General features: G+C 39.4%; 1 pseudogene; it reads left to right on the plus strand.

Moving 5' to 3' along the window:
• The first annotated feature begins 2,475 nt into the window (after positions 1-2,475).
• LOC112621522 lies at positions 2,476-3,428 on the plus strand (annotated as a pseudogene).
• The last annotated feature ends 8,392 nt before the right edge of the window (positions 3,429-11,820 follow it).

Below are 11,820 nucleotides of genomic sequence, written 5' to 3' on the forward strand. Positions count from 1 at the left end.
GTAGAATTTAATTAGAATGTCTTCTCTGAGGCAATCAGATGTATTCTCAGGCCGGTCAGGATTGAAGAAAAGCACCCTGAGGGGTGCTGGTGGGAGCATCAGGACAGAGCAGTAAAGGCGGAAGTGTTGGAGGCGGAAGAAACTTTTGAGGAGAACATTATGGGAGAGTTTAGAAAAAATAAATGTGACTCTGAACCATGAAGGACACGAGGATTTCTGGAACTACATATTTTGTTTAATACTTTATCGACTTGCAGCATTGACAGTCTTTCTCGTGTAGCTAAGACATTCTAGTTTGCCCTGCTTCTGCCCTTAATGCCCCCTGCCTCCTTTCTCTCCTAGTTTCCCTTACTGTGTACACTGCAATAAAAGAAAAGTTAGTGAATAGGTGGACATGAAATAAGAAGGAGTCAGTTCTAAAACTTTTTCAAATGTAACCTGTTTCTGTTTAAGGTTCACAATTGATGATGTAGCACATTAGTTTTACTGAAAAAGCATTTGCAAAAGAAAACATCAGGGAATCTCCATTCCAGAACACATCTTCCCTGAAGACAGGGAAGAAGGGCCTTTAAACACCTGCTTTGGCTACATCCCTTGTGTCTAAAATGTCTAAGCATTCATCTTTTTGTTCACTTTCTTTTAAACCCGCATTTAAAGGATAGATTCTTAACAGTAGCAAGTTGAAAAGAGAAAAATACAAAGAACAAGATGCCATCACAATGTCCTCCTTTATCCCACTAATGATTGAAGAAACCAAAGCCTATCAAAAAGGCCAGTGAATCCTCAAAGCATCCAAGCCTTCAGATCTATCAGAGGTTGCTATCAATTTATATTTGATTTTGTGGAGGGTATGTGACAGTAAACACATTTGCTACTTTACCCCAAGGCAGAAGTCATCTTACTGCGAACACCCATAGTACTATTAGTAGTACTACCAATTAGTGTACACCAAGTACTTTCCTATAACCTATCTAAGTTTGACCTTAAATGTAACCATGAGTCATTTAATAGTAATCTGTCTTAGGTATGAAACTTGTCACTAAACAAAAATCACCTACCTACTAGATAAAACCTAGGTTCTCTGATTCCAGGCTCTTTCCACAAGACCCTTGCTTCTTCCCAATGTTTTCTTTGGTAAATGATACGTATATTTCATCAAGCTGAGTCTAGTCCATGTATTTGAGATACTTTCCAATTGTCTGTCTTTGCTGTTTATCATTTTTCAGACAATTGTCCATTACCATGCTTTTCTTGTGCTGGAATCAAGGGAAGATGGTAAAAATGTAGAAATCCTAAAACTGTACTACATTATCTCCAGGCTTTAACTGACGTCCCTGAGACCAATCATGTCCTTATTTAGGGACTGGCCTGTCTCTCTGAAGCAGAGTAGATATAATGCAGTTGGAATCCAGGTTGTTAGCTTAGCTTCGTGAATAATCTAAAGACTGAGGCTAGCACTGGTGGGTCATCTACATATGTATTCTTAAAAAGTTATTCATGATGGGCTTGTTTTTTTTTTTCTCGTAAATGTGTTTAAGTTCTTTGTGGATTCTGGATATTAGCCCTTTGTCAGATGGATAGATTGCAAAAAGTTTCTCCCATTCTGTAGATTGCGTGTTCACTCTGATGCTAGTTTCTTTTGCTGTGCAGAAGTTCTTTAGTTTAATTAGATCCCATTTGTCAATTTTGGCTTTTGTTGCCATTGCTTTTGGTGTTTTAGTCATGAACTCTTTGCCCATGCCTATGTCCTGAATGGTATTGCCTAGGTTTTCTTCTAGAGTGTTTATGGTTTTAGGTCTTACATTTAAGTCTTTAATCCATCTTGAGTTAATTCCTCAAGGATCTAGAACCGGAAGTACCATTTGACCCAGCAATCCCATTACTGGGTATATACCCAAAGGATTAGAAATCATTCTACTATAAAGACACATGCACACATATGTTTATTGCAGCACTATTCACAATAGCAAAGACTTGGAACCAACCCAAATGCCCATCAATGATTTACTGGATAAAGAATATGTGGCACATATACACCATGGAATACTATTCAGCTATTAAAAAAAAATGAGTTCATGTTCTTTGCAGGGACATGGATAAAGCTGGAAACCATCATTCTCAGCAAACTAACACAGGAACAGAAAACCAAACACCACAAGTTCTCACTAATAAGTGGGAGTTGAACAATGAGAGCACATGGACACAGGGAAGGGAACATCACGCACCAGGGCCTGTCGAGGGGTGAGGGGCTAGGAGAGGGATAGCATTAGGAGAAATAGCTAATGTAGATGATGGGTTGATGGGTGCAGCAAACCACTATGGCACGTGTATACCTATGTAACAAACTTGAATTCTGCGCATGTATCCCAGAATTTAAAGTATAATAAAAAAAGAAAAAAGTTATTATTATGGTTACTCAACAGCTTCTGTTTTTTTCTGACTCTCTCCACAGATTAATAATCCTTGAATATTTTAATGGGAACAGATAACCAGACTTGGGCGAGTGACTTTATTCTCCTCAGCCTGTCCAGTGACTGGGACGCTCAGGTCTCCCTCTTTGTCCTATTCTTGGTCATGTACATGGTGACCATGCTGGGGAACTGTCTCATTGTCCTTCTGATCAGACTGGACAGCCGACTCCACACTCCCATGTATTTCTTTCTCACCAACCTCTCCCTTGTCGATGTCTCCTATGCCACAAGCATAGTCCCTCAGCTGCTGGCACATTTTCTTGCAGAACATAAAGCCATCTCGTTGCAGAGCTGTGCAGCCCAATTATTTTTCTCCCTGGCCTTGGGTGGGATTGAGTTTGTTCTCCTGGCAGTGATGGCCTATGACCGCTATGTGGCTGTGTGTGACCCCCTGCGATACTCAGCCATCATGCATGGAGCGCTATGTGCTAAGTTGGCCATCACATCCTGGGTCAGTGGATCCATTAACTCTCTCATGCATACCACCATCACCTTTCAGCTGCCCATGTGCACAAACAAGTTTATTGATATATATTCTGTGAAATTCTAGCTGTGATCAGGCTGGCTTGTGTGGACACCTCCTCCAACGAGGTCACCATCATGGTGTCTAGCATTGTTCTTCTGATGACACCCTTATGTCTGGTTCTTTTGTCTTACATCCGGATCATCTCCACCATCTTAAAGATCCAGTCCAGAGAAGGAAGGAGGAAAGCCTTCCACACGTGTGCCTCTCACCTCACAGTGGTTGCCCTGTGCTATGGCATGGCCATTTTCACTTACATCCAGCCCCACTCCAGTCCCTCTGTCCTTCAGGAGGAGTTGATCTCTCTCTTTTATGCCATTTTGACACCAATGCTGAACCCTATGATTTACAGTCTAAGAAATAAAGAGGTGAAGGGGGCCTGGCAGAAACTATTATGGAAATTCTCTGGGTTAACATCAAAGCTGGCAACTTGACTCGTCAAGATGACTTAGAGAAAACAGCTTTGCCTCAGTGTTCTCCACCCAACTTAGATCTGACAGGCATAAACTACGTTGCCTGGGCAACCAGGAAGGAGATGACGTAGCATGTACTGTGGATGTTATGTAGGAGGCTGAATTGTTGAGTTGGGGAGTGAGATGTGGGGTATTTTTATGTCATAGCAGCATGGTAAGTGGAGTATGGCACTGCCCCCTTAGACCTGCCACACTTGTTTAGTCTCCATTTCTTTGTCTTGATAGTAATTGGAAGAAACTGTACCATATTATTGTACTGTTGGGTTTGTTACATTGTTTGTAATCATGGACCTATTCCTAGATCTTACACTGAATAACTGGTTATTTTTTCATATTTCAGAAAGGTTATATTTTTGGTCAAATGCATTTTCACAATTGAAAGTTTGCTCACAATAATATGTGATGTAAGTAGCCACATGCATTATATTTGTGATTCATGGAGAAACATCAATTAAAGATCTTGTTTCACTCTGATCACAATATAACCAAAGGTTGTTTGTACACAATGACAGTATTGGCCAAGGAAAAGCTGAGCCTCAGTAGCTGCGTGAACCACGGTGCCTGACCACTTTTCTTAGTTGAAACTCAGGCTGTCTGGATCTAGAGTCTACACTCAGAACCATTCTCCCACGCTGCTTCTAAAAATGTTACTATTAGGAGCAGTAGGCAAATAGAGATCTTATAGGAGAATCTTTTACTTCCAGGGCTTCCTAAACCACCTACCCTTCAGAGATCTTTCACTTTCTTTGCAAAGTGGAACAGGACAAAGTGAGAAACACCTCCATGCAGCTATGGTGCTCTACAGTTAGTGACTCTTGTTTTCCAAAGAAGACAAATATAGCAGATGAGCTTACTGTAAAGAGTTTACCATTATTTATTTTTTTGAAAAATACATTCTTTTTATTTTGAATTCTATTCCTAAAAATAAAAACCTGTAACTGCAAAAATTAAAAAAAAAATTAAGAGCAAAATCAGCACATAGAGACATGGGTATCGACATTACTTTTATTATTGTTAATTTGGACAATATAACTTTGCATTTGAATAGCTTTAATTGCTAAAGTGCATTTTTGTCTGTCATCTCATTTCTTCTGTTTTATTAATTTACTGTAAGAAGTGCCATAGCAAAGTACCATAGCGTAGGTGGCTCAAATAACAGAAAGGTATTTTCTCACTGCTCTAAAGGTTAGAAGTCTGCCATACAGGTGTTGGCAAGGTTGATTTCTTGTGAGGGCTCACTCCTTGCCTTGTAGGTGTCATCCCTCTGTGTGTGTCTGTGTCGTAATCTCCTCCTCTTGTAAGGACACTTCTCGTGCTGGATCAGTGTCTATTCCAATAATCTCATTTTAGCTTAATTACCTCTTTAAAGACCTTATCTGCAAATACAGTCACATTCTGAGGTACTAGGGATTAGGACTTCAACACAAGTATGGGGAAGGGGACACATAATCCAGAGGGTATATTTATACTCAATAAACATTGTAGCCTTGTTTCTTTATCCTTTATGTAGTAACATAGGGAGAGCTGGCATTATTATTCCCATTCCAAATATAAGGAAACCATTATCAGAAGATAACATGAAAGGCTACAAAACATTTAACCCCCTTGGTATTTTATGTACTTTAAAATTACTGATGCTTATTATACAACCAGAAATAGTCTTTAAAATAAATTTTTATCACACTCCAATTTACAGAGAAACAATTTGCTAAGGGCCATCACAAATACTAAATGCCAACTATTATTTAAGTACTATGTAAGTGCATAACTCTCTATGCCCATTCACTAAGTGCTAAGGGCTATCCAAGTACTCTGGCTAGAGATTAAGTGAAAGTCAAATCTGTGATAAATTTAAGAGCCATAAGCAGACACACAAGGGGAAGGAGACAGTGTGGCTTTCAACAGTCTCTTACACTTTTTTGACATTTCTTAATTTTTAAAATGAGTGGACATGCCCTATACTTCATGCATATGGAAATCAAAAAAAGGAGACAGTTACATTTCTTGATTTTTTAAACGAGTGGACATAATCCTATAGTTCATGCATATGGAAATCAAAAAAAGGAGGCAGTCTGTGGAGTGATGACAATTTTGCTTTAAGATAAATTGTCATAAACTTATATAATGTAGATATGAAATAAGTGTAGACATCATCTGGCCTAACTTTCCATTGTCAGTAGAAGACTGAAAACGGGGCTCATATGATATCATAGGCTTCATTCCAACTAGAAAGAAATATCCCTTCCTTTAGAATAAAAGTTCCATGTCAGGGCATATCTATTGCCAAGTAAAACATAGGCTTACCTATATTGCCTGACTTACTACCTCAGAACACCACATTTTGTAACACACAATCACATACTTCCACTCCAAAGAATGTAAGACAGAAAAAATTCCTTGTAAAAATTCGATAGAACTTACCCATATAACTAGCTTTGTGGGAATACTTTTAATAAGTATTTCATTTCTCTAATGTTTCTGAGAATTGTTCAGGCTATTTTATATTCCATCAGCTTTTAATGAATTACATTTTACTAGGAATTTGTCTATTTTTAAGTTTTTAAATTTACTGACATAAATCTCTTCGTAACTTTGGTGATTATCTTTTGAATGTCTACTGAATTAGTACTTATATCCTTTTTATAACATTATTTGTCCTTTTTCTCTTTTCTTTCTTAAATCAAGTTTAATGGTGCATATTGTACACACAGTGAGATTCACCATTTTAAGTGTATGGTTCTCCGAGTTTTTGATGAAAGTTTATGACAACCACAAACAAAATATGTAATATTTCCAAAAGTCATTTTGTGACCCTTTGTGGTAATGCCATCTTTATTTATTTCCAAGTTACTTTTGTCACAGGAATGCAAAGTACTCTTCAAAAGTGTTAAGGTATGAAAGTCCAGGAAAGACTAGAATTGCTACAGAAGGAAGGAGACTGAAGAGAAATAACATGTAAATACGATGTGGGATCCTGGATGGCATCTTAAATTTTTAAAAAAGACAAAGACCAAAGAAATGAATGGGAAACTGATGAAATTAAATTAAGCATTGTAATTTAGCTAATAACAAAATCATATCAGTTGCAACAATGTTAGTTTCCTGTTCTTTGATTTGTATTATAGTTACATAAGATGAGAATATTAATGGACATTTTCTGTGCTATTTTTGAAAATTTTCTGTAATGCTAAAATTACTTCAAAGTAAAATCTTTTAAAAAATAAGCTAATGTAATTCACTATATTAAGAGCATACAGATTTTTTAAAATGCTCATCTCCATAAGTGATAAAAACATTTGACAAAATTCAATGTCTATTAATGATAAAAATTAAATAATCTAGAAATAGAAGGGAATTTCCTAAATACAAAAAAGACATCAACAAAATTCTATTAATTAACATCATTCTTAATGGTGAAAGATTAGATGATTCTCTCCTAGATTGGGAATAATCAAGGACGCTCACTCTCAGCACGCCATTTCAATATTCTAGGTTCTAGTCACTGAAAAAAGGAAAGCAAAAGAAATGAAAGAATAAAGATCAGAAAAGAAAAAAAGTCAACCTATCTTTACTCACAGATGACATAATCATCTACATAGAAAGTCTCAAAGAAGCCACAAAAAAGCCCTATCAAATCTAATAAGGAGCTGGGCACAGTGGCTCACACCTGTAATCCCAGCATTTTGGGAGGCTGAAGCAAGCAGATCACCTGAGGTCAGGAGTTCGAGACCAGCCTGGTTAAAATGACAAAACCTTGTCTCTACTAAAAAAATACAAAAAATTAGCTTGGTGTGGTGGTGGGCGCCTGGAATCCCGGCTACTTGGGAGGCTGAGGCAGGAGAATCGCTTGAACCCAGCAGGTACTCCAGCTTGGGCAACAAGAGCAAAACTCCGTTTCAAAAAAATAAAAAATTAAATTTAAAAAAAACCTAATAAGGGAATTTAACAATGGCAAAGGATACATGTCAGTAATAAATAATACATTTTATTTTTAGCAATGAGCAAGTAGGAAATAAAATTAGATCAAAGTGTCATGTAAAAGAGCATAAAATCATGAAATAATACTTAAGGGAAAGCTAAATATGTGCAAGATTATACAGTGGAAACCATTTTTAAAATGAGGGACATTAAAGAAGAACTAAACAGATATTTATGTCATGTTCAAGGATTGGGAGATTCAATATTTTATTAAGATGGCAATCTCTCCAATTTGATCTGTAAATTCATTACAATCCTGGTCAAAATCTTATCAGGAGTTTTTCAAAAATTTGACAATGTGATCTTAACATTTATATGAAAACAAAAAGCTGAGGATGGACAAAATAGTTTTGGAATGTAGAACAAACTTGACACACTCACTGATTTTAAAACTTAGTCAATACAGTCAATATACTGCAGTAGTCAATACAGTGAAATATTTCTTCAGAGGTAAACATACGGATTAATGGAATAGACAAGAGTCCAAAACTAGATGAAATTCACCAATTCAGTCCATTGATTTTTGATAAAGATGCCAAGCTAATTCAAAGGAGAAAAGATAATCTTTTCTACCATGGTGCTTGAAAAATTAGACACCCATATAAAGAAAGAAAAAGGGAAGGAAGGAAGGAAGGAAGGAAAGAGAAAGGAAGGGGGAAAGGGGAGAAAAGGAAAGAAAGGAAAGGAGGAAGGAAGGAAGCAAACAATCAAGAAAGGAAGGAAGGAAGGATTTTTTTTTTATATACACTACATAGGAAAACTAACTCTTAGTGGATTAGAAGATTAATGTAAAAGTAAAATCATAAAACTTCTAGAAGAAAGCATGGGAAAAAACTTAGCAATCTGGGGTTAGGCAACGATAAATTGGACTTCTTTAACTTGTAAACTATACATTTGATAACATTTAAAAACTCAAACCATTTAATAGCAAAAAAACCACAATTTTAAAAATGGGCAAAGAACTTTGATTTTCTTTGTTTTACTGTTTTGTTTTATTAATTCGGCTTTAATCTTTACTATTTTTTTCATTGATTTATGACCTTAATTTTGCTTACGATGCTTTTGTCTGCTGGCTCTGCATTTTTGTAGCACTTGTATAACTAAATAGGTCTTTATTTCTCTTTCATTTTTGAAATATATATTCTCTGGGCATAGAATTCTAGGTTGGCACTTTTTTCATCTTTCAGTTGTTCTGTAAGTCTTATCTGTGTTCCTCTGTATGCAATGTGCCTTTTTTCCTTGTGGCTCCTTTCGTAATTTTTGCTTCATTACTTATTTTCAACATTTTAGGAATATAGCACTTTGTTATGTTTTTATTTTTTTATTTTTTTATGCCACAGTTTTGTTGAGCTACTTAAATGTGCAGGTTCACTGTTATTATCATATTTGAAATTGTGGGGCTTTTAATTGTTGATTATGTTTCCCTCACACCTCATCCCTCCCTTTTCTCTCTAGGACTCACAACTTATTGAAGCACATTCAACTTTTTCACTCTTTTATAACTGTCTGTTTCATTTTGGATAGTTTCTATTGCTATATCAGCAAATTCTCCTATCTTTTCTTTTGCAGTGTCGAATCTGCTGTTACTTCTATCCACTGCCTTTTTTTTTTTTTAATCTTAGATATTGTGTTTTTCATCACCTAGTAGTTTGAAATGGGTGTGTTAATGATGGCAGCAGCAGCCTGTCTGGAGCGGCCACGGCCATGACGCCGGCTGCAGTGACGGACATGCGGCTGGGGCTGCAGCTTCGTGGAGCTGGCGGGAGCCAGGAACAGGCAGAAGCCCCACCCGCTTCCAAGCTGGAGGGGCAGCAACCCCACCCTCAGGAGTGCAGCTGCAGCCACCCAGCGGCGGCAGCGGACCTGGGCATCTCCGCACTCTCGGGGGCCCAGGAAGCCCCCAGTCCCCCACAGGATAGAGAGTGCCTGCTCCCACTGCCTGGACTCTCCGCGTTCTCAGTGACTGGTACCCTCTCCAATTTCGGAGCAAAGCTGTAGCTGAGCCCCGGCTCTGTCACGACCCGCCCAGGTGTGCGTGTCCTCAGGGCAGCGCTGACACACCAGTCCTCTGCCACCTCGGCCTAACATGCATGGGAGGAAGGCCAAGAGGGGGCTAAGGGTGGCTCAGTGTGGGCCTGCAGGCACCCCTCAGCACGAACAGCCTGGGTGCCATGGGCACCGTGGACAGCAGTTTCATGGCAGCAGGAGGTGGACTGGCTCCTGGGCGGAAAAGGATGGGTCCCCAGTGAAACCTCATCTTCAGGCCAGGGACAGCCTGAAACCTGGGGTCCAAGCTGCCAGTTCTGCAGACCGGAATGAGAACTTATGGTGCTTTTTTCATGCCACCGCATGGCTGCCCATGGACCAATCAGCATGCACTTCCTTCCCTCTGACGCTTATAAACCCCCGGGACTCAGCCAAACTTGGGTAAATGTAAGGATAACCTGCCTGTGGAGAAAAGTTACCCACTGTGGATCTTCTCTCAGCTGAGAACTGAGCAGATGTCGGGGACTACCTGCCTGCAGAGAAGAGCTACCCACTGTGGGACAACTTGCCTGTGGAGAGGAGCTACCCACTACGAGTCTCCTCTGAGCTGTTCTGTTGCTCAGTCAAGCATCTCTTTGCCTGGCTCACCCTCCGCTTGTCCGCATACTTCATTCTTCCTCGACACAGGACAAGAACTTGGGACCTGCAGAATGGCAGGACGGCAATTCTGGACAAACAGGGCTAAAAACACATCCTTTTCTCACCATGTTGCGAGCAATGAGAAAGAGGGAAGAGAGGCGAAAAGAGCTGTGGCCCTTCGCGGATCCCAGACCTAGGAGCTCCCCAAGCCAGGGCTGTAACACCCTCTTTGGGGCTCCATGGTTCCTGGCGTCTCCCAGTTTCCAGGTGCCACCATGTTGCCCAGTGCCAGCTGTGGAAGCTGCTTGCAGTACACCTGCTCCAGCTGCAGCCTGACAGAGAACTGGCACCAATGTCAGCATCTGGAGCTGCCCACCCTGCCGTAGCTGACATGCCTGGGTGTGCATAGAGGCCAGACCCAAGCTTGCTCGCTCACACACCCCTCACTACTCTATGCCTGGCCCACCCTTGGCAGGCATGGGATCCAGGCCGGTAGTGCAAGCTGAACTCAGCTTGCCAGTCTGAGCAGGTGGACCAAGACCAGCGAGCCTGAGCAAAACTTGGGCAAATGTGCCACCGGCCGCAGCTGGCAAAGTGACACCCCAAGGATCCTGTGACATTAATATCTTGGGTTTTTTTCTCCTCATTATGTGTAGGCTTTCCTGTACCAACTTAAATGTGAAATTTATTTATACTGGATATTTTAACGTACTTGTCTTCTAATTATATCATCTGTTATTTCTGTATATGTTTTTATTGATTGATTTTTCTCTTTATTGTGGCTTGTTTTGGTTCCCTCTCCTTATGTTGTGCCCTGGGAACTTTTTTCCTGCTACTTTGCATGCCTAGACTTTTTAAAATTGGATTGTAAGTATTGTGAGTTTCATGTTTTTTGGTGCCGAGTACTTTTGTTTTCCTTTAAATATTTTTCTCTTTTCTCTGGGAAGCAATTAAATGCTTGGAATTAGTTTACATATCAAGTCTTGCTTTTAAGGGGTGTTAGGTTGGGTCCAGCCAAGTGTTAAGTGTAGGGTCAATTTGCACTGCTCCTGAGGCTATGCCTTTCTAAGGATTCTACTCAATGTCTTGTGTGTTTGAGGTCTTTCCATCCTCACTGGAGAGCACGTGAACTATTACGAGCCTTGTGTTAGCTTTAAAGATTAGTCTTTTTACTTTGGTCTGATGGTTATTTCCTTGGCCTAGGAAGGTTCCTCATATTTATGCAAAGATCAGGTCAGCAAAAGATTGAAGGATAACTATCTTCAGATATTGAAAGTTTTCCCTCATTTTAGCTCTCCTCTTTGTCACTCTTCTCCAAACTATAAATTTTGTCTTCTCAACTCAGGATGACCATGGGCTCCATTTGAGTTCCCTCTCTTTGTGCTGTGGCCTGGTAACTCTCTCCGGGAAATAAGCAAGGGTACTTATGACTCACCTCAGTTATTTTCCTTCTCTGGGATAGTACTGTTTTGCCCTGCCTTTTGTCCAATGTCTGGAAACCTTTGCTTCATATATTCTGGTCAGTTTTCCAGTTTTGTAGGTCAGATGAATACCATCCCAGCTATTCTATCATGGCCAGAAGGTGAATTCACAATCGCTTCTGATATTGTTTTATTTAATGCAAAGATCGTGCTTAATTGTTTTAATAATTATAATAATTTATCTGTAGATTTTTTAGGTTATTTATATAGAAAATTATATAATCTGAAAATAAAATAACAATATTATTTTTTTCTCCCCAATCCTGATA

The sequence above is a fragment of the Theropithecus gelada genome, chromosome 3, assembly GCF_003255815.1.
Source record: "Theropithecus gelada isolate Dixy chromosome 3, Tgel_1.0, whole genome shotgun sequence".
NCBI classification, from domain to species: domain Eukaryota; kingdom Metazoa; phylum Chordata; class Mammalia; order Primates; family Cercopithecidae; genus Theropithecus; species Theropithecus gelada.